At 43.1% G+C, this 22,891-nt stretch overlaps 1 protein-coding gene across 1 annotated transcript in view; it reads right to left on the bottom strand.

The window, feature by feature from the left end:
• si:ch211-213d14.1 (POU class 2 homeobox associating-factor 2) overlaps nucleotides 1-22,891 on the bottom strand; it is a 44,189-nt gene that overhangs the window by 8,435 nt on the left and 12,863 nt on the right. The gene's annotated exons all lie outside the window — the stretch shown is intronic.

Genomic DNA, 22,891 nt, shown 5'->3' with positions numbered 1-22,891 from the left:
CTGTTTCCACACATGCTGTTAAAATTTGAGGTCAATTGAACAAGAATTGGCAAAGTTATTAGATTGTGAAATTATATCAAATTTTTTGAAACACCCTGTATGTGGGATGAGACCATAGATCCCCATGTATTGTATGATGGTCTCAAATAGTTGCATTAAGAAGGCATAAAATTCCACTATTAAATTAACTTTTGACCTGAAGCTCTGCATTTTGAGAGAAACAAGTATGTATTCTTGAAGACTGGGGACTGTAAAAAAGTAAATGCTATCGAGATCCTCACCTGCTAATCATTTTGAAGGAAACTGCAAATGTGGCCCTTGATATGTTTAGTTTTGCACAATTGTCAAAGCCTTCAGGTTAGTTTAGAATAGAAACATTCTCTTTTTATGCAGTAATTGTTGTTGGTGTGCTTTGCACCCAAAGCACACCAACAACAATTACTGTAGTCTGCTATGCTTGAATAAGACTGAGTTTGAATGGTGGTTTTGATAGCTATTATCATTTTACATGGTGGTACATTGGAGTAATTGAACTTGTCCATTAGTTGCTCTTCTTATCCCTTGGTATTCCTTTCTACCTATTTCAGCTTGTCTGAAATAACATTTTCTGATATCTATGTTTTTGAAGATTATTGAGATAACTGGTTATAATAACTATTTTATCAGAAGTCCATTCTTTTTGATATTATATATTACTGCAAATTAATTGTAAAAGTGTAATAATAAAAGTCCAGAAAATTATTCCAATGAATGGAACTTGCTATTGTGTCTTTTAATACTTAATACAACCTACTATACATCAGAAAATGGGCAGCTCTCAATTAAAATTTTAAATATTAAATATCACACCTCACAGCTCCCATCTAGTATTTTCTCTGGTTTTGTTATACAGTCTGTTATGTAGGGGCTAGAAAAAAAATCTACAAAAAAAAAACCTATTACAAAAATAAAGAAAACATCATGAAGTCCACATGGAAATCATGTTAACATGTCAAAAGTGAATGAAGCAGCACACAGCAGACAAAACTGATATGATGGAGCTTCTCTATCATTTGCATATTACAAACATGAAAGAGTCAATATCAGTGTAACCCTGGCTGGAGGGCAAGCAAATTTTGAGGCGTGGATTTGAATGCCATTTGCCCATCACAAGACATCCCCATGTTCCCTACCTACAGCTCAGTGTATCTCTGAAGGCAGGGTATGAAAAACAGGTTGTTGTGCGAAGAGTCAAGCTCTGTACTTGAAGGAAAAAGTGATCAGCTGGAAGCAGAGAGTAAGCTGGATACAAAGATGTTTGATAAATAATTCATCCTAGCATCATTCTGTGGCCCTGGTTCATGTTTTGTTTTGTTTTTTAACCCATTCTGATAGGGACATTGTAGGACTCTACATAGAACTATTAAGAGTTCTCACAGAGGGTCGACTAAAAAAAACATAATTTTATTAAATAAAAAAGACACTTCATGTCGTAAAGTAATGATGGATGTCATTTCTCTTTTAGTTGAGTGGTTCTTGACATAATATGGATTACTACAGTTGTGGAATAGGGCTATTTATTAGGATGCAGTGCTGCAGCACAGCAACCTATGGGCTCCCCTATGGGAGCCCATAGGTTGCAGTGCAAAGCACTGCAACTATTGTTCTTCTACGTGTTTCTTCTTATTAGGATGCAGTGCTGCTGCACAGCAACCTATGGGCTCCCCTAGGGGAGCCCATAGGTTGCAGTGCAAAGCACTGCAACTATTGTTCTTCTACGTGTTTCTTCTTCTTCTTCTTCTTATTCCTACGCAAATTTCAATTTCGAATAACTCAATAACCGTACGTCGCACACAGACAAACAATATATCAAAACGTGCGGCTCGATCGGACTCGCTATGCTATTACTTTTCTCTACAGAATACGATTATTATACAGAATACGACATAGTCGCGAAAAAATCGCCCAAAAAAAACCCCATTCATTTCTATGGAATTAATTGAAAAAAAGCACTTTTTCAAACATCTGCTGCTCTGGCATGCTTTCACCTAGAGACGTGATTCAAACTCTAAAACATAGGAAAACTTCTCCTCTGTGGATCTGGCATTCAACTTTTCTGCTAGGTTCTACACTTTCGGATCAGTCCCGGCTCAAACGCCATGTGGGTTCCGGGAGAAAATCCGGCTTTTGAATGGGTGTCTATTGCGTTACACACCAGTGAAGGTCGTTAACTTAGAGTGTAGACAGCTTGAAAAAAAAGCTCAAACTTTCTCGCTTAAACTGTGTTTTCAGCCACAAATTTCACTCTACAGACATGATTTTCTCAAAAGTAGTAGTAAAACTTGTCCTGATTCACACAATGTGTCTACCTAAACGATAGGATTTACAGTTTTTGAATGACAAGCCTCAAACTGAGGATAGGGCAGCCGAGAGGCCTCATTGACACTCATTATAAACGTGACAGAAAAGTCACTCATTTTTAACTCACTCTAGTGTCCTCATTTTTAACACTACAGACAAAAAATTACATCAGATTATTCAGGAGACCCTTCTAGCGCTCACTGTGAAAGAATTTTGTGAATAGCTGCTTTCGTTGTCGAGTTATTTGTCATTGTTCGAGGCCTGCTCCTTAGTAAAAAATAGCAGAAAACTCAAGACCTTGTGTGTCTTAGCTCATTGACACCCATTATAAACGTGACAGAAAAGTCACTAATTTTTAACTCGCTCTAGTGTCCTCATTTTTAACACTACAGACAAAAAATTACATCAGATTATTCAGGAGACCCTTCTAGCGCTCACTGTGAAAGAATTTTGTGAATACCGTAAATCCTCTAATACTGGCCTGTATTCCATTACTGGCCGGGACTCTAATATTGGCCGGTCAGATTATTCAGGAGACCCTTCTAGCGCTCACTGTGAAAGAATTTTGTGAATAGCTGCTTTCGTTGTCGAGTTATTTGTCATTGTTCGAGGCCTGCTCCTTAGTAAAAAAACAGCAGAAAACTCAAGACTATAAATGTGACAGAAAAGTCACTCATTTTTAACTCGCTCTAGTGTCCTCATTTTTAACACTACGGACAAAAAATTACATCAGTTTATTCAGGAGACCCTTCTAGCGCTCATTGTGAAAGAATTTTGTGAATAGCTGCTTTCGTTGTCGAGTTATTTGTCGTTGTTCAAGGCCTGCTCCTGAGCAAAAAAGAGCAATGCCGACTGGGGCCAGTGAGGGAGCAGAGAGAGGGGGGGCTGCTGTCTCAAGCACACACATAAATCATGGCATTGTAGCTTCATAGCAGGTCACACATTCACGGCCAGCAAACATGCGTGACCGAATTGCTTCGCGCACTGCATCCTCTCACAATTTCCCCCGGGGAATTGTCCGGTCTAGTTGTATTTTTTATTGTTTATTATTTGATTTCAAATGCATTAAGAAGGCGAGAAATTGCACTAATTAACTTTTGATGAGACACACCTGTTAATTGAAAAGTATTACAGGTGATTACCTCATGAAGCTCATCTCATTTCATCATCTCTAGCTGCTTTATCCTGTTCTACAGGGTCACAGGCAAGCTGGAGCCTATCCCAGCTGACTACGGGCAAAAGGCGGGGTACACCCTGGACAAGTCGCCAGGTCATCACAGGGCTGACACATAGACACAGACAACCATTCACACCTACGGTCAATTTAGAGTCACCAGTTAACCTAATCTGCATGTCTTTGGGGGAAACCAGAGCACCCGGAGGAAACCCACGCGGACAACATGCAAACTTCACACAGAAAGGCCCTTGCCGGCCACAGGGCTCGAACCTGGACCTTCTTGCTGTGAGGCGACAGCGCTAACCGCTACACCACCGTGCCGCCCACCGCATGAAGCTGATTAAGAAAATACCAATAGTGTGTAAAGCAACATCAAAGTAAGGCCAAAAAAAAATAATAGTGTGTTTCAGGTAACATGAAATTCTAAAATAGGTAGGTAGGAAAAAGTTTTTTTTTTCTTAATTCTTTTTTTTATTGTTTGAAAAATTTAACACAAACATCTTACAAAATAATATTTTGGCACAGAATTCTTTCAATATACCACAGATAAAATGTGTTTTAAACAAATTTTTAAAAAACTTGAAAAATTGTGACTAGTCAATATATAAATTGAAACACTGAAACATTCAGCATTTTAATATATCGAGGAAAATTTGTAATAAAAACTTTACGGTCGGCAATTTCGCCGCCGAAATTCTCGGTCAGTCGGGTTACCGGAAACACACTATTTTTTTATTTGGCCTAAACACTGGATACTTTGAAGAATCTAAAATATGAAACATATTTTGTTTGTTTTTTAGCACTTTTTTTTTTTTTACCACATATACACTACCGTTCAAAAGTTTGGGGTCACCCAGACAATTTTGTGTTTTCCATGAAAAGTCACACTTTTATTTACCACCATAAGTTGTAAAATGAATAGAAAATATAGTCAAGACATTTTTCTGGCCATTTTGAGCATTTAATTGACCCCACAAATGTGACATTCCAGAAACTCAATCTGTTCAAAGGAAGGTCAGTTTTATAGCTTCTCTAAACAGCTAAACTGTTTTCAGCTGTGCTAACATGATTGTACAAGGGTTTTCTAATCATCCATTAGCCTTCTGAGGCAATGAGCAAACACATTGTACCATTAGAACACGTGATAGTTGCTGGAAATGGGCCACTATACACCTATGTAGATATTGCACCAAAAACCAGACATTTGCAGCTAGAATAGTCATTTACCACATTAGCAATGTATAGAGTGTATTTCTGATTAGTTTAAAGTGATCTTCATTGAAAAGAACAGTGCTTTTCTTTCAAAAAATAAGGAAATTTCAAAGTGACCCCAAACTTTTGAACGGTAGTGTATGTTCCATGTTATTTCATAGTTTTGGTATCTTCAGTATTGTTCTACAATGTAGACAATAGTCAAAATATAGAAAAAACTATGAATGAGTAGGCGTGTCCAAACTTTTGGTTGGTACTGTACTATACATATAGCTTAAGAAGCATTAACATAATTAACCTTAACTAATGAATCTTCAGTTATAAAAACAAAAATAAATTAAAGTTGGTGACCCTTTACTCACAATAATTTATAAGAGAAATGTTTGTCAGTTTTTCTCATGTATTCTGTTTTCTTTAACAGTTTCTTCTTTTCTTTATCTCAATTCATAATTTACTAAATTTTCCTTAAGATTTTTGCAAAAACACATACAAAATACTTTAATGAGGCCTGACTGAATTAAAAAAAATCATGTGAGTATAAAACTCTCTAAACTGCCTTGTGTTTACTTAGCAGTGTCCCTCCCCCACATATCCGGCTCGTCCTCCACAATACAATAGAGATCTTGCAGTCACGTGACCGGAAAGTACACAACCGCCATCTTGTCGGTCAAAAACACAGCTGAATACTGCTGCACTCGTGTACAGAATGGATCAATTTCAACCGACGGACTACACGGCTCATTTTTCTAATGAACAGATAACTAGATATACCGTAAAATACCAAATAATAGCCGAGTTCCAATTAACCGCCGAGTTCCCTTTAACGGCCGGGTGTACGCGTGTGTTGTGACAAATAAAGGCCGGTTCCGAATACTCGCCGGGGTCTAAAAAAAAAAAAAAGCATCCGAACGTTCTATCTAGAATCTTGAGGCCCAGCACTTTTCTGGTTTTCTGGTGTTTAAATGATTTTGCATTGCATAGTTTTCTACCGAAACAATATGAATGAATGAATGAATGAATGAATGAAATTATTTCTATAATACTGTTTACAACATTTTGTTACGTGATAATAAACATGCCATTTCAATGTTATAATTTTGGTCTACCGTAATATTTCTTGAGGAATGCAACTCCGTAACTTTTGACAGATGTCTTAGCCAATTACGTTTGACATGGGTGTGTGGGATATCACTTACGTCATCGAATGAGGAATACCCCTTTGGGTATACCCAACGAAAGCCAGCGTGTGTGGTGACATTGAGGACTGCGGGTTTCCAAGGTTGGACTGCTGCTTCTGTTAAACGACCTAAATTGCCGAATGCATGCGTCAAAGCACACACTGAGTTTTATTAAAGACCTTATACCATTTCACTTGCCCTTACCCATTCGGATCTGGAAGACGCTTTACAAAAAAGGTGAGAGCGTTCTAACATGCATTTCAGTCTGCTCGCGGCCAATCTAATCCAAGGGGCCTTTTCAACAAGTAATCTGTCGTGCAAGTTGGGCAGAAGCACGCGTCAGGCAGGCAACATGTAGGCCTACAGGTCAGTAACCTATTCAACTAACTTTCATCCGAACTTTAAGTTTTCTACGGGGTCGAGCCACCGTACCAACTCACTCGGGGAATAGGCTCATATCGGCCAAATAGGGAGACGTCTTGGAGAGAAACGTGAGAATGCAAGATGACAGTATGTAGCCACTGCAGGTCACTTATTTTTCAGCATAAGAAAAAACCCTTTGGTTTGACACTTCGCACCCTAATTATGTTGCTTCAACGTCGCGCCCTCCATACAATTTCAGATTGACAGACATCGCGAAGCGCAAAGGGTGGAGGTGCATGGGTGAGGGTGATAGCAAGTGACAATAACTTTGCAGAGTAATTAAATCACAGTGCTGCGCACAGACAATGGTGTGGTTTCTTGATTATTTTGTAAAGCATGCACTTAACTAGTCATTAACAGGAAAAGGTGTGTGATTTATCCTTTATCCACCCCGACTGTGCCATGCGAAGATGCATTCTGCGTCTTCAAAATTCCCCGAAGTCGGCACCGTGCTATCTGTAATCTAACTCTAAACAAACTGTAAGTTATACTGGTTAAAAGTAGGCCTATCTGAGAATGACTTTTTCCCCGTTTTGAGGTAGATTTTGGGGAAGGTATTTGTGAAGAAGGAATTAATCGCCTGTTCCAAATAGCCGCCTAGTCTCTAATACGCGCCGGGTCTCTTACGTGATTGAGACAAATAATAGCCCGGGCTATTATTTGGTATTTTACGGTATGTCTAAAATAAACGATCTACAGATTTATGACCCTTATGGCTTACCGGACGGAGTTTTCACGACCGGATTTTGAACTGCCAGAGGTGGAATATCCAGACGTGTATAATTACCTCATTAACTTTCCCTCGCTGTTCAGTGGTGAAGCACTGCATGCTTATAAATCTCTGGACAGTTATCTTTACAGAAATTCAGGATTTGTCAGCGACTCAGATGTGGCATCTTGTAAACAAGAATCCTCATTGGATGGGTAAGTCACTTAAGTATTGAGTATAGCACTGACCAGCTGATTATAGAATAGACTAAGGTAATTCCAGCTGTAATTCCAAATCATCCGTCTTGTTTACATGGATCTGGCGTTGGAGAGGTAGAGGCTTGGCAGTGGAGATTTGAGTGGCTGTTTTCTGAGCTTAGTCAACAGGCCGGCTCTGCCTGTAGCCTCACTTTTGCTTCCGCTCCCAGCGCCGCCTCCTTTGCTTTGCTTCCAATAACAATCCACGGAGACCCCGCTGGTCTCGCTATCTCGTCCGGAATGTTGTGCATGCGATGGAAATCGCTACAAACCGTCATTTTCTGCTGGAAACCAATGTCCAGTAAGTCCATACGGTTGTAGTGGATATTGAAGTCCGGTACAGACGAACAACACGCAAAAATACACACAAAAAACATAAAAAACGTGCACAGGTAGGGAGAGCTTGTAGCCGCAGCCGTTGTAGTAGAATTGTATATAGTAGGGTTTTCCAGAAGAAAAGGTAGAAGTAAAAGCAGAAGTAGAACCAGAAGTAGAAGGCGGAATATGGCGTTTGACTGACAAGATGGCGTCTGTCACAATCTGGATCGGCTGTGACGTCACATGCAAGTGCTCCATTGATATAGTTCACATGAGTGGCAGGCACATGAGTTGTAAAGCAATAAGGTTTCATACAAAAAAATGAACATTGCCATCTGAGGACTACTGGACACATGTTGATATAATAGACACTGCAATGTGTAAATGAAGCCCAGAACAGTGTAATTACCTCCGCCAAGGAGGTTATGTTTTCGGTAGCATTGGTTTGTTTGTTTGTTGGTTGGTTTGTCTGTTAGCAACATTATGGAAAAAGTTATGAATGGGTTGCTCTGAAATTTTTTTCCAGAGGTGTGACTGGGCACAAGTAACAATCCATTAAATTTTGGCAGTGATCCGGATCACCTTCTGGATCCTGGATTTTTTTAAAGGATTCTTGGCGGAGGTCTGCGCTCTCCGAGTGCTTTTCTAGTTAAATAGAGCATTCATCTCACCATGACATTATCCTAATCATGAACTGGTGAAAATCCCTCCAGCTTTCACTATGAGCAGTTATCATCATTCACAAGATAATTAAGTCATGTGCAGAGAAAAGACAAACAGTATACATTAAATAAAGGGCAATAGTGGTTTCACAGTTACTTGGAAAAGGTCCATGTTATACATAAAAAATTTATAAGAAGTACCATCTCCAGTATAACAGCTTCACTAATGACAACTGAGCAGTTATCAGTGTAATTGGATTGAGATGCAAACCTAAAAAAATTTTTTCACACAGTCAGTCAAGCACTACTGAGAGCTCATCAACAGGTAATGTGAGCCCAGTTAAATGTTTTTTAAAAGTCTCTACATCTGTGCATGTTGTGTCCATCAACACCTGAGGCTGTTAAACAGATGTACAGAAACCAGCAGGATGTATTTACAGTGCCATCAATATTGCAGGAACATGGAATATAGTCATGCCCTGGAGACCATGACATCCAGGATTCTTAATAATACAATTAACTTTTATTTATTCATTTATTTTTAATATACAATGCTTAAATATATGTGCGAGATCTTCTCTGGGTTCCAATACACTGCCTTACACTAAAGTTCTTATTTGTGTATTTTCTTATTTTGCATGTGTAAACCCAGAGATGCTAAGTCTTGTTATCCTCATTATGTTTAGTTGCTTTATTCTGTGTTTGTTGTTGTTCCATATGGCTCATAATTTTCTTGACAATATATTGATATGCTGCAATTTGAAAAGCCTGGATTTTCTTGTGATCAACATCTCTTGTCCAGAACATATGATTTTACCAAATGTTGACACATTATAGTGATAATGAAAACAATTTCAGCCAAAATAATGATGTTTTCCTTCTCCATTATTTTAAAGGTCAGAAAATGCTATTTTTTGTTGTAAGAAAAACAGACAAATTGAAATACAAAAAACAAACAAATTTTCAATAAGGGTGAAAATGTTTGTTGAAATGAAATATTTTTGGATTACAAGTACATGCAAGTTTTTACTTTAGTACAATAATAAGTTTCAAAGACTTGCTTTCATCTGCAATAGATCAATGAATTGATCATTAATATTCACATAACAGTCTACCCACTATGTTGGATAATGTTAAACAGCTACTACATAACATAATTACAAATTATAATTCCTCTTTCTGCTATTTTTGGTGGTGTAGTGGTTAGCACTGTCACCTCACAGGAAGAAGGTTCTGGGTTCAAGCCCAGTGGCTGATGGGGGCCTTTCTGTGTGGAGTTTGCATGTTCTCCCCGTGTCTGCGCAGGTTTCCTCTGGGTGCTCCAGTTTCCTCCAGAGTCCAAAGACATGTAGGTTAGGTTAATTGGTGGCTCTAAATTGACCCTAGGTGTGAATGGTTATGTGTCTCTGTGTCAGCCCTGCGATGACCTGGCGACTTGTCCAGGGTGTACCCTGCCTCTTGCCCACAGTCAGCTGGGATTGGCTCCAGCTTACCTGCGACCCTGTACAGGTTAAGTGGCTATAGATAATGGATGGATGGATGAATATTTCAATATGTTTTAAAGGAGCTAATATATGCTCCTTAGAAAATTTCATATAGAATTGGTTATCCCAATTGCATTCAGTAATTCAATTAGAAAAACTGAATTACTTTTATTAATCTCGGCATCAAAAGCCTCAACTTGTGTACTAGATCCCTTACCTACACGTCTATTCAAAAAGAAGTAATTGTACCGCTTCTAAAAATAATAAATTCTTCTCTTAGGATTGGCTATGTACCCAAATCCTTTAAACTAGCAGTTATCAAACCCCTGATTAAAAAACCTGACCTTGATCCCTGTCAGCTGTCCAATTATCGGCCAATATCAAACCTCCCCTTTATCTCCAAGATCCTTGAAAAAGCTGTGGCACAGCAGTTATGCTTATATTTACATAGGAATAACATCCATGAAATGTATCAGTCAGGAATTAGACCTCATCATAGCACAGAGACAGCTCTGGTTAAAGTAGTAAACGACCTACTGTTGGCGTCTGATCAGAGCTGTGTCTCGCTGCTTGTGTTGCTTGACCTTAGTGCAGCATTTAATACCATTGATCATTCCATTCTTCTGGATAGACTAGAAAATGTTGTGAGAGTTAAGGGAACAGCCCTCTCCTGGCTCAGGTCTTATTTCACTGATCGCTATTAGTATGTTGATGTAAATGGTGATTGTGGCAGCGGGGGTGTGGCCAAGCAGCAGTCTGTGAATGGAGGGTGGGGTCAGGGAAGGTAAGAGGCTAAGTCATTCCACCTGCTGTCAATTATTGTGTGTGTGTGTGTGTGTGTGTGTGTGTGTGTGTGTGTGTGTGTGTGTTTGTTACAGGGATGGAGCATAAAAGGAGAGAGGGAGCAGAGAAAAGGGTCTCTCTCCCAACCACAACGCGTGAGTGAGTGAGTGAGTGAGTGAGTGAGTGAAAGAAAGAAAGAAAGAAAGAAAGAAAGAAAGAAAGAAAGAAAGAAAGAAAAGCTGAAAAGCTCAAAGTGTTTGGGTGTAACATCAAATATCGCCTGCTGTGCTTCTGTGCTCCACCCACATAAGGAACTGTTACAGTGGTGCCGAAACCCGGGAGCACAGAAGGGAACCACCCCATGGAGTCCTCCCCATTCGAGGAGCTCATCCTTGCCCTCACTACCGCTCAGCAGAACCATCATCAAGTGCTGATCACCCTCTGAAAGGAACAGGAGCAACGCTTTGAAGCCTTGATGCTGGCCCAGCAGGAAGATCACCAGGCATTCTGGCACCTGCTCACGTCAGCAGGGGCGTCAACCACCACTGCTGCCACCCTCACGAAGATGGGACCGCAGAACAATCCAGAAGCGTTCCTCACCCTCTTCAAGCAAGCAGCCGAGGCGTGGGGGTGGCCGCTGGAGCAGTGCACAGCGCACCTCTTCCCACTCCTGACTGGCAAGGCACAGCTTGCAGCGCAGCAGCTCCCTGCTGACAGCCAACTGATCTATGCTGACCTGAGGAAAGCCATCCTGCAGCGGCTCAGCCGCTCCCTGGAGCAACATTGCCAGCACTTCCGGACACTGGCATTGGAGGAGGTCGGCCGGCCATTTGCATTCGGCCTGCAACTCCGGGATGCCTACCGGCGGTGGCTGAGGGCAGAAGACTGCAATGCCAATGAGATCATCGATCTGGTGGCACTGGAACAGTTTATCTCTCGACTTCCGGGAGGAACGGCGGAATGGGTCCAGTGTTATCGCCCAGAGTTGCTGGAACGAGCCATCGAGCTGGTGGAGGACCATCTGGAGGCGGCTCTGATGGCAGGCAGATGAGGCGTCTCCCCTCGCTTCTCTTCTCTCTCTCTCTTCTCCCCCCTTTCTCTCATCCCCCTTTCCCCTGCCATGGAGGCGGCAGCTGGCTCCTCCCCAGCTGGCCCGTCGCACCCATGGTGTCCTCCCATCTCCCTCTTCCATGTCTGTGTTGTCTCCCCCTCAGGTGAGTGACACCCATAACACCAGTGCAGAGGGAACGCCTGGGCCAGTGTGCTGGCGCGGCAGGGAATTGGAGCATCTCCAGAGTCAGAGCTCCGCAAGGGAGGTGGGTGCTGTAATCCAAATCCCCGATGCACCAGAAACCGCCCCCGATCGGGCCGGAATGTATCGAATACCGGTGAGAATTCAAGGGGATACATACAGTGGTGCTTGAAAGTATGTGAACCCTTTAGAATTTTCAATATTTCTGTATAAATATGACCTAAAACATAATCAGATTTTCACACAAGGCCTAAAAGTAGATAAAGAGAACCCAGTTAAAGAAATGAGACAAAAATATTATCAGAAATATAGAAAATTCTAAAGGGTTCACATACTTTCAAGCACCACTGTATCACGCTTTGGTGGATTCCAGTTGTAATCAGACCTCAATTCACCAACACCTGGTGCAAGGTGAGGCACTGGGGGGGAGCACAAGCGGTGAAAGTGTTGTGTATGCACGGGGATGTTCACCATTACCCTCGAGTGTCTGTCCATATTCTATTCCGGGGCCAAATGCATAAAATAAAGGTGGCAATTAATCCTTGTCTCACCCTTGTCTCACTTGCTAATTTTGGGTACTGATTGGCCAGGGTTTAAAAAACTGATGGAATATTTAACACATAGTGGGTCCTGCACTAGTAGGTCACAGGAAGATCCTGGTGTGGCATTGACTGGAGAAGCTGTCTCAGAGCCGTCTACATCAACACCACGTCAGAGCAAGGAGCAGCCCGCTCCTCCTCCCTCTCTTGGGGATTCCCTTGGGGATTTCCTGTTAGAGCAGTCATGAAACAAGACTCTGCAGCATGCGTTTGACCAAGTGAGAGTAATCGATGGTCAAACTCCTCAGCCAAGTGCGGCACCGACCTTCCAACCCACTGACTGATCTATTATTAAAGATAGATTGTACCGAGTGACGCAGAACACTCAAACTAATGAACGAATAACTCAGTTGTGAACTCGTATTCCATGCGGCTCACTTTAATCCCATGGCTGGACACTTAGGGCAAGATAAAACACTAGCCCAGATAATGGCTCAGTTCTATTGGCCAGGGATTCTCGGGGATGTCCGTCGGTGGTGTGCGGCATGCCGTGAATGCCAATTAGTAAATCCCGCTGCCACTCCAAAAGTGCCGTTGCTCCCTTTTCCCCTAATCAAGACCCCGTTTGAGCAAATTGGGATGGATCTCGTTGGGCCATTAGATCGGTCACCACGGGGATATCACTTTATTTTAGTTCTTGTGGACTATGCAACGCGATGTCTGGAAGCAGTGCCTCTCCACAACATCTCAGCATGCAGTATTGCGGAAGTGCTCTTCCGTATTATCTCCCGGGTCGGGATTCTGAAAGAAATCCCAAGGCACTTCGTTTATGTCACACAAACTGCGTGAACTGTATGGGTTATTAGGGATTAAGTCTATCCACACCAGTGTCTATCACCCACAAACGGATGGCTTAGTAGAGCGATTTAACCAAACACTCAAGAATATAACCCGGAAATTCGTAAGTGAAGATGCGCATAATTGGGATAAGTGGCTCGAGCCCATGTTATTCGCAGTACGAGAGGTCCCGCAAGCCTCCATGGGGTTTTCTCCCTTTGAATTATTATATGGGCGTAAGCCGTGTGGCATTCTGGATGTGCTACGGGAAAACTGGGAGGAGGGACCTTCACCTAGTAAAAACTAAATCCAATACGTTCTTGACCTGCGTGCCAAACTCCACACCCTCATGCACCTAACCCAGGAGAATTTGCAGTAGGCACAAGAACGTCAAAGCCGACTGTATGACAGGGGCACGCGCCTTAGAGAGTTCACGCCGGGAGACAAAGTGCTCGTATTATTGCCCATGTCGAGCTCTAAATTAGTCGCCTAGTGGCAAGGGCCCTTCGAGGTCACACGGCGAGTCGGGGACATCAACTATGTGGTGAGGCGAAAGGATAGGGGCGGGGCACTGCAAATCTACCACCTCAACCTTTTAAAACACTGGAATGAGGGGGTCCCCATGGCGTTGGCGTCGGTAGTCCCGGAGAAGGTGGAGCTGGGGCCGGAGGTGAAAAAGATAACATCTCAGACCACTCCGGTCCCTTGTGGAGACCACTTCTCACCGGCCCAACTCATGGAGATAGCCAAGTTGCAAAAGGAATTTTCCGACATGTTCTTGCCCCTTCCTGGTCATACCCACCTCATAGAACACCACATCAAAACGCCCCCGGGGTGGTAGTGTGTAGCCGCCCTTACCGCTTGCCTGAACACAAGAAAAATGTGGTTCGGGATGAACTCAAGGCCATGCTCAAAATGGGCATAATCGAGGAGTCCCACAGTGACTGGAGCAGCCCAGTGGTCCTGGTTCCCAAGACCGACGGGTTGGTCTGGTTCTGTGTGGATTATAGAAAGGTCAATGCGGTGTCTAAATTTGATGCATACCCAATGCCTCACATTGATGAGTTGCTTGATTGGTTAGGCGCTGCTCACTTTTATTCGACACTGGATCTAACAAAGGGATATTGGTAGATCCCCTTGACTCCTCTATTCCGAGAGAAAACGGCCTTTTCCACACCGTTTGGTTTACACCAATTTGTCACGCTCCCTTTTGGGTTGTTTGGGGTGCCCGCTACATTCCAGTGGCTTTTGGACAGAGTCCTCTGCCCTCATGCTGCCTACGCGGCCACCTATCTAGACGACATAATAATCTACAGTTATGATTGGCCGTGGCACTTAGAACACCTGAGGGCTGTTCTAAAGTTGCTGAGGCGAGCAGGCCTCACAGCTAACCCGAAAAAGTGTGCGATTGGGCAGGTGGAAGTATGGTATTTGGGGTTCCACTTGGGCCATGGGCAGGTGCATCCCCAAATTAACAAGACTGCAGCGATTGCGGCCTGCCTGAGGTCCAAGGCCAAAAAGGAGGTGAAACGGTTCTTGGGGCTGGCTGGCTATTATCGTAGGTTTCTACCTAATTATTCGGACATCACCAGCTCACTAAGTGATCTCACTAAAAAGTGGGCTCCAGATCCGGTCCAGTGGACGGAGCAGTGCCAACAGGCCTTCTCTGAGGTAAAAGCTGCACTGTGTGGGGGGCCAATTTTACACTCCGTTAACTTTTCTCTCCCCTTTATTTTGCAGACTGATGCATCGGACAGAGGTCTGGGGGCTGTTTTGTCCCAGGAGGTGGAGGGCAAGGAGCGCCCTGTGCTGTACATCAGCCGGAAACTGTCGATGCGCGAAAGCAAGTACAGCACAATTGAGAAAGATTGTCTTGCCATCAAGTGGGCGGTCCTTGCCCTCCAATATTACCTGCTGGGGTGCCCTTTCACTCTCTGTTCGGACCACGTGCCCCTCCAGTGGCTCCACCGCATGAAGGATGCCAATGCGCGGATCCCCCATTGGTATCTCGCTCTCCAGCCATTTAAGTTCGAGGTGATCCACAGGCCGGGGGCACAGATGGTGGTGGCAGACTTCCTGTCCCATCGGGGAGGGGGAGTCAGCTTAGGCCAGACAGCCCCCCGGCCTGAGTCGGGCGGTGGGAGTATGTGGCAGTGGGGGTGTGACCAAGCAGCAGTCTGTGAATGGAGGGCAGGGTCTGGGAAGGTAAGTCACTAAGTCATTCCACCTGCTGTCAGTTAGTGTGTGTGTGTGTGTGTGTGTGTGTGTGTTACAGGGATGGAGCATAAAAGGAGAGAGGGAGCAGAGAAAAGGGGCGATCTCCCCGACCACAACACGTGTGAGTGAGTGAAAGGAAAAAAGCTGAAAGGCTCAATAAAACATCAACTCTTGCCTACCGTGCTTCTGTGCTCCACCCACATCAGGAACTGTTACAGTGATTTTTCTAGACATACTAAAGTAAAGTTTGGTGTTCCACAAGGTTCTGTCTTGGGTTCACTGCTTTTTTCTTTATATATATTACCTCTGGGTGATATTATTCGTAAACATTGTATTAGTTTCCACTGTTATGCTGATGACACACAGTTGTATGTTTCTGCAAAACCTGATGAGAGACACCAGCTTAATAGAATTGAGGAATGTGTGAAGGACATTAGACACTGGGTGCTTATTAACTTCCTTCTGCTTAACTCTGACAAGATTGAAGTACTTGTAGTAGGACCACATGCAGCTAGAAGTAAGTTTTCTGATTACACAGTAACTCTGGATGGCCTTTCTGTTTTTTCACGTGCAGCAGTAAAAGACCTCGGGGTGATTATTGACCCCAGTCTTTCATTCGAAACTCACATTGACAACATCACCCGGATAGCTTTCTTTCATCTCAGAAATATTGCTAAGATAAGAAATTTAATGTTATTACATGACACAGAAAAACTAGTTCATGCTTTCGTTACCTCCAGGTTGGGTTATTGTAATGCCTTACTGTCTGGTTGTTCCAATAAGTGCATAAACAAGCTCCATTCATTCATTCATTCATTATCTCTAGCCGCTTTATCCTTCTACAGGGTCACAGGCAAGCTGGAGCCTATCCCAGCTGACTACGGGCGAAAGGCGGGGTACACCCTGGACAAGTCGCCAGGTCATCACAGGGCTGACACATAGACACAGACAACCATTCACACTCACATTCACACCTACGGTCAATTTAGAGTCACCAGTTAACCTAACCTGCATGTCTTTGGACTGTGGGGGAAACCGGAGCACCTGGAGGAAACCCACGCGGACACGGGGAGAACATGCAAACTCCACACAGAAAGGCCCTCGCCGGCCCCGGGGCTCGAACCCAGGACCTTCTTGCTGTGAGGCGACAGCGCTAACCACTACACCACCGTGCCGCCCTAAACAAGCTCCAGTTAGTTCAAAATGCAGAAACAAGAGTCTTTACTAGAACTAGAAAATATGACCACATCACCCCTGTCTTATCCACACTGCATTGGCTCCCAATCAAATTTCGTATTGATTATAAAATACTACTATTGGCCTTTAAAGCACTGAATGGTCTAGCACCACAGTACCTGAGTGAACTTCTGGTCTTCTATGACTCGCCACGCCTACTTAGATCAAAAGGTGCAGGCTATCTGCTGGTACCTCAGGCTACATCAGGGGGCAGAGCATTTCTTACAAAGCCCCACAGTTATGGAACAGCCTTCCAAGTAGTATTCTGGAATCATACACAGTCTCAGTGTTTAAGTCTAGGCTGAAAACATATCTGTTTAGTCAAGCCTTTTGTTAATGGTGTTTACGAGGTAAAGGTGTAGATCTGGAGGGTCCTAAAACATAGTGTTTTGGTAAACTGGGATGTATGGATGCTGTCAGTCCCCCACTTGTTTGCTCACTTGAGTTTGTTGATGGTGTAGTGGCTGGCTGCTTTATGTCCCAGGGCTCCATCATGCCTGTGTTATCTTCTGTCTTTCCCCTTTTAGTTATACTGTCATAGTTAGTTGCCAGAGTCCCTGCTTGTACTCAGTGCAATATGTATACTGTTCCTACTTATTCAGGTGACAGTGGGCATACCTAACAACTTGTGTTTTCTCTCTCTCTCTCTCTCTCTCTCTCTCTCTCCCCAAAAAAATTCTGTCCCTCTGAGTTACATGTCAATCCTGAGATCGAGATGCTGACCTCTTCTACTCCTCGGACCTGCCTGATCCATCCTGGTGCCCTGTGTCTGGTTGGAGTCTCATCGCGTTGCTCCTGTGGAGGATGGCCCCATGTGGACAGTTGAAAGTCACAACTGGAGGACTCTCTGGACACTTACAGTAATGCTTTTATGGCTGAGGACTACAGTTGACTTGCTAACTTTAGGACTGCAGTTGTCATGAACAGTTTTGCACTCAAGTTTCCATCAATGAAGAATTATAACATCAACGAAACTGACTTCATGTTAAAACTGTTAATGTTATAGTCATGTTGTCTGTTGTTGCCCAAATAAGGATGGGTTCCCTTTTGAGTCTGGTTCCTCTCGAGGTTTCTTCCTCATGTCGTCTGAGGGAGTTTTTCCTTGCCACCATCGCCACAGGCTTGCTTATTGGGGATAAATTTGGGATAAAATTAGCTCATGTTTTAAGTCATTCAAATTCTGTAAAGCTGCTTTGCGACAATGTTTATTGTTAAAAGCGCTATACAAATAAACTTGACTTGACTATATGCATTTGTTTTGGAAATATTTGCCAACAAATAAATTCCACTCGATGTCTGTCCATTTTAATGAGTTAAGTAAGCTGGTGAACTTTGACCTTGCTGATGACTTAACAGAGCACTATCGATCAATTAGAAAGTAAAAATGTTTACACATCTCAGGCATCTACTGAACTGTTGCAAAATTGTTATGAAAAGATTTTTTGTTTGTTATTTTAAGCCAACAAGCATGTTTGAATTTCATCTGTTCAGATGTTACACAAGTGTTACATGAGTGACAGTTGGTAAGTTATGTGAATTAATTGTATTATATTTTCAACTCTCAGTACGAGTGTTTATATTTTATAAAATGCAGTCATCACTTTGAAATATATTGAAGAATATTGTTGGTAAATGCCTGATGCAGTACGGTACAATGTTTTGATCATCAAAATTCACACAAACGCTAGCCTAAATTAGTTTTACTAAATTCTCACCAGCAATGAGAAGTTTGTTTTTCAGTAAGACAGATAAATTGCCATTGCAGATCACTGCTATTTCTGTCTATTTTCTGTAAAATGAGGTCACAGTAGGTGTGTGTGTGTGTGTGTGTGTGTGTGTGTGTGTGTGTGTGTGTGTGTGTGAGAGAGAGAGAGAGAGCGTGTGCGCATGCATGTGTGTGTTCACTGCTTTAGATGGGTTAAATGCAGAGAGGAATTTCACTGTGTACTTAAATGTGCATATGATGAAATAAAGTTCTTCTTCTTCATGTGTAAAATGCAGATTACACACAAACTGACATATAGTCAGTCATATAGTCAGTCCATGTTACCTGATTTAGTTAGTCATTTTAACAATTCATTATAACAATAATAAAACAAACAATCTATAATAAATTTATATTAAAAATTAGAGTTATATAATAACATAATACAAATATATTATAATTATGGTACATTTGAAAAGCCTAGATTTTCTTGTTATTTTTCACCAAGTCCTGTCATGTTAGATTGGTTGAGTAAATAAAGTTCTTGGTGAATTCGTTTTTTAACACATGTTGATTTTTATTGCTTTCTTACATACAGACTCATTATTTAGGGTTGTTAATACCATTCTCTGTGTCAAAATGAATCATATGATGCTGTTTGGCTGTGCAAAAGAGATTTAAATAATCAAAATGTACAGAACTGGTAAAAGTTGTTTCTAATCTCTGTATTCCCAGATTTAAAATCTCTAGACTGGTATTTTTCTTATTTTTGTAAACAATAGTTATTGAATATGCCACAGTTCATTGTTTCAGTCTCTGTAACATATACTTGAGTAATTGTTAAATGATTTCATCCAAAGATGTACAACCCCAATTCCAAAAAAGTTGGGACAAAGTACAAATTGTAAATAAAAATGATGTGGAAGTTTCAAAATTCCATGTTTTGTTCAGAATAGAACATAGATGACATATCAAATGTTTAAAATGAGAAAATGTATCATTTAAAGAGAAAAATTAGGTGATTTTAAAAATCATGACAACAACACATCTCAAAAAAGTTGGGACAAGGCCATGTTTACCATTGTGAGACATCCCCTTTTCTCTTTACAACAGTCTGAAAATGTCTGGGGACTGAGGAGACAAGTTGCTCAAGTATAGGGATAGGAATGTTAACCCATTCTTGTCTAATGTAGGATTCTAGTCGCTCAACTGTCTTAGGTCTTTTTTGTCGTATCTTCCGTTTTGTGATGCGCCAAATGTTTTCTATGGGTGAAATATCTGGACTGCAGGCTGGCCAGTTCAGTACCCGGACCCTTCTTCTACGCAGCCATGATGCTGTAATTGATGCAGTATGTGGTTTGGCATTGTCATGTCGGAAAATGCAAGGTCTTCCCTGAAAGAGACGTCGTCTGGATGGGAGCATATGTTGCTCTAGAACCTGGATATACCTTTCAGCATTGATGGTGTCTTTCCAGATGTGTAAGCTGCCCATGCCACACGCACTAATGCAACCCCATACCATCAGAGATGCAGGCTTCTGAACTGAGCACTGATAACAACTTGGGTCGTCCTTCTCCTCTTTAATCCGAATGACACAGCGTCCCTGATTTCCATAAAGAACTTCAAATTTTGATTCGTCTGACCAGAGAACAGTTTTCCACTTTGCCACACTCCATTTTAAATGAGTCTTGGCCCAGAGAAGACGTCTGCGCTTCTGGATCATGTTTAGATACGGCTTCTTCTTTGAACTATAGAGTTTTGGCTGGCAACGGCGGATGGCACTGTGAATGGTGTTCACAGATAATGTTCTCTGGAAATATTCCTAAGCCCATTTTGTGATTTCCAATACAGAAGCATGCCTGTATGTGATGCAGTGCCGTCTAAGGGCCAAAGATCATGGGCACCCAGTATGGTTTTCCGGCCTTGACCCTTACGCACAGAGATTCTTCCAGATTCTCTGAATCTTTTGATGATATCATGCACTGTAGATGATGATATGTTCAAACTCTTTGCAATTTTACACTGTCGAACTCCTTTCTGATATTGCTCCACTATTTGTCAGCGCAGAATTAGGGGGATTGGTGATCCTCTTCCCATCTTTACTTCTGAGAGCTGCTGCCACTCCAAGATGCTCTTTTTATACCCAGTCATGTTAATTTACAATTGACCAAATGAGTTGCAATTTGGTCCTCCAGCTGATCCTTTTTTGTACCTTTAACTTTTCCAGCCTCTTATTGCCCCTGTCCCAACTTTTTTGAGATGTGTTGCTGTCATGAAATTTCAAATGAGCCAATATTTGGCATGAAATTTCAAAATGTCTCACTTTCGACATTTGATATGTTGTCTATGTTCTATTGTGAATACAATATCAGTTTTTGAGATTTGTAAATTATTGCATTCCGTTTTTATTTACAATTTGTACTTTGTCCCAACTTTTTTGGAATCGGGGTTGTACATCTGTCTTGTTACGTTAGTTATAACAGGTGTAAACTGTAGACTTGCTTGAAATTCATGAGGATTTTTCACCTCTCATCCACTTCTTCACTTCTGTCTGACTAGTGGGGAGTTCCAGGTGTTTATCCTGTAGTGGACCAAAAGCAAACCTAAGGAGAGTCATTAAGGTCACGTGGGTTGTTGACCCTCTCAATCATCCTGTAGGTGTTAGGGTCCCGGAAGCCGGGTGTGAATGGTGTTTGCAGCCGAGAGGGTCGTCAGGGTGATCTGTGGGTCACTGGCTCTCTGCCATTATGTAAGTCGTTAAAGTCAGCTGAGTCTTGATGTGGATGTGTATTCAGTTTTCTGGGAAGTGTGCCAAGGACTGCACACTTCCCAGTGGCTGATAAGTGGTGTCCATACGGCAACGGATTCAGGTGAATCCGATACAATTGTTTATCGTTTCGGCCTGGCGTCCACACGGCACCGGCGTTTTGGGTGCCCCAAAACGCAATCTTTTGAGAACAGGTTCCAGAGTGGAAAGATCTGGCAACGTTGCCGTTGCGAAGTCGTCTGGATGAGTAGAACGGATTTGTTTACGATGACGTCACAACCACATGACTGTCAGTGCTTCATGCCGGGTAGAAGTGTAACGAACTTGATGCGAGTTGTCAACAAATCCTATAACTTGGTTCATGAAACGCGCTTACAAAATATTTTCACTGTGAATATTTATTGTGTAATGGTGCAAAGTGAGAGAGAGAGAGAGAGAGAGAGAGAGAGAGAGAGAGAAAATAGCCCTTAGGGCAGAGTCAATCCCGCCAGCAAAAATAGGGAAAAAAAGAGCGATCTCACCTCTTCAGATGTTGGTTTAAGTCCTACAATACTCGTCTCGTCTTCTTCCGCTTATCCGGGACCGGGTCGCGGAGGCAGCAGTCTAAGCATGGAAGCCCAAACTTCCCTTTCCCCAGACACCTCGGCCAGCTCCTCGGGAAGAACACCGAGGCGTTCCCAGGCCAGCCGAGAGACATAGTCCATCCAGCATGTCCTGGGTCTTCCCCGGGGCCTCCTCCCGGGGGGACATGCCTGGAACACCTCCCCAGGGAGGCGTCCAGGAGGCATCCGAAAAAGATGCCCGAGCCACCTCAGCTGGTTCCTCTCGATGTGGAGGAGCAGCAGCTCTACTCCGAGCTCCTCCCAAGTGACTGTGCTTCTCACCCTATCTCTAAGGGAGCGCCCAGCCACCCTGCGAAGGAAACTCATTTCAGCCGCTTGTATCCGCGATCTTGTTCTTTCTGTCATTACCCAAAGCTCATGACCATAGGTGAGAGTCGGAATGTAGATCGACCGGTAAATTGAGAGCTTCGCCTTTTGGCTCAGCTCCTTCTTCACCACGACAGACCGGTAAAGCGACCGCATCACTGCGGAGGCTGCACCAATCCGCCTGTCGATCTCACGCTCCATCCTTCCCTCACTCGTGAACAAGATCCCGAGATACTTAAACTCCTCCACTTGAGGCAGGACTTCTCCACCAACCTGGAGAGGGCAAGCCACCCTTTTCTGGTCAAGAACCATGGCCTCGGACTTGGAGGTGCTGATTCTCATCCCAGCCACTTCACACTCGACTGCAAACCGCCCCAGTGCATGCTGAAGGTCCTGGTTTGAAGAAGCCAACAGGACAACATCATCCGCAAAAAGCAGAGATGAAATCCTGTGGTTCCCAAACAGGATTCCTTCCGGCCCCTGGCTGCGCCTAGAAATTCTGTCCATAAAAATTATGAACAGAACCGGTGACAAAGGGCAGCCCTGCCGGAGTCCAACATGCACTGGGAACAGGTCTGACTTACTGCCAGCAATGCAAACCAGACTCCTGCTCCGTTCGTACAGGGACCGGACAGCCCTTAGCAAAGAGCCCCGAACCCCATACTCCCGAAGCACCCCCCACAGAATACCACGGGGGACACGGTCGAATGCCTTCTCCAGATCCACAAAGCACATGTGGACTGGTTGGGCAAACTCCCATGAACCCTCGAGCACCCTATGAAGGGTATAGAGCTGGTCCAGTGTTCCGCGACCAGGACGAAAACTGCATTGTTCCTCCTGGATCCGAGGTTCGACTATTGGTCGAA

This window comes from Neoarius graeffei, chromosome 17 (assembly GCF_027579695.1).
Source record: "Neoarius graeffei isolate fNeoGra1 chromosome 17, fNeoGra1.pri, whole genome shotgun sequence".
Classification (NCBI taxonomy): Eukaryota; Metazoa; Chordata; class Actinopteri; order Siluriformes; family Ariidae; genus Neoarius; species Neoarius graeffei.
The sequence above is the reverse complement of the archived record's forward strand: the minus strand, read 5'-3'. Positions and strand labels throughout refer to the sequence as shown.